The following is a 627-nucleotide window of genomic DNA, read 5'->3' as shown; positions in this document are numbered from 1 at the left end:
GGGCACGGCAAGCCCGGACGACGCGGGCGGCCGGTGGGCGAGCACGGCGCGCGCGGAGCCTCAGCACGGGGCGTCGGCGAGTGTGCACGGGAAGGCGAGCACGGGCGGACGGGCGAGGCGCGACGGCCGTCGTGATCGGTGCAGGGAGGCAGCGCAGGGCGAGGATGACTCGGGCATGAGGGGGGGCTCGGCGCAAAGGGCGTGCGGGGCATGGTGAGAGCGTGCTCACCGCGGGCGCGCGTGTGGGGGCGTCTACCGTGCGGTGACCGCGAGCGAGACGGGAAGCAGAGAAGGGGAGATGCCCAGGGCCTCACCAGCGTTGATGGGGAGAGGGGGCGCCGAGGCTTGCTGGCGGCCGGCGGGGAAGAGGCCGAGGACGCGAGGTCCGGCGAGGAGGGGGTCGAAGAGGAGGACGGCAGGGCCGCTCCGCGAGGCAGCTCCGACGATGGCGGGGTCCAGCGGCGTCGAGGTCGTGCCGGGGCTCGCGGAAGACGGGCGCGATGCCGGAGGGTGAGGAAGAAGGCCGGGAGGGGGCGGCGAGGACGAGGCGTTCGGGGCCGGGCGGCACCGGTGAGGTGGCGTCGCGGGGGAGGACGGAGGCGGGGGGATCGGGCTTTGCCCCCGATC

This window comes from Triticum aestivum, chromosome 3B, assembly GCF_018294505.1.
Source record: "Triticum aestivum cultivar Chinese Spring chromosome 3B, IWGSC CS RefSeq v2.1, whole genome shotgun sequence".
Classification (NCBI taxonomy): Eukaryota; Viridiplantae; Streptophyta; class Magnoliopsida; order Poales; family Poaceae; genus Triticum; species Triticum aestivum.
Note: the sequence above shows the minus strand (reverse complement) of the source record.